Here is a 364-nt window from a genome sequence, read left to right on the forward strand (position 1 = left end):
ATACACTGGGGAAGAGACTGCCTCTTTAACAAATGGTGCTGGGATAACTGGATATCAATATTCAGGAGAGTGAAACTAGATGCACACCTTTCACCATACACTAAAGTCAACCCAAAATGGATTGAAGAATTAAATATACACCCTGAAACAATAAAACTTTTTAAAGAAAACATAGGAGAGACACCTCAGTATATAGGACTGGACACAGACTTCATGAACACGACCCCAAAAGCACGGGCAACCAAAGGAAAAATAAACAAATGGGATTATATCAAACTAAAAAGCTTTTTTACAGCAAAAGATACAATTAACAGAGGTAAAAGACAACCAACAGAATGGGAGAAAATATTTGCAAAATATACAT

This window comes from Galeopterus variegatus, unplaced genomic scaffold, assembly GCF_000696425.1.
Source record: "Galeopterus variegatus unplaced genomic scaffold, G_variegatus-3.0.2 Scaffold16539, whole genome shotgun sequence".
Lineage (NCBI taxonomy): Eukaryota > Metazoa > Chordata > Mammalia > Dermoptera > Cynocephalidae > Galeopterus > Galeopterus variegatus.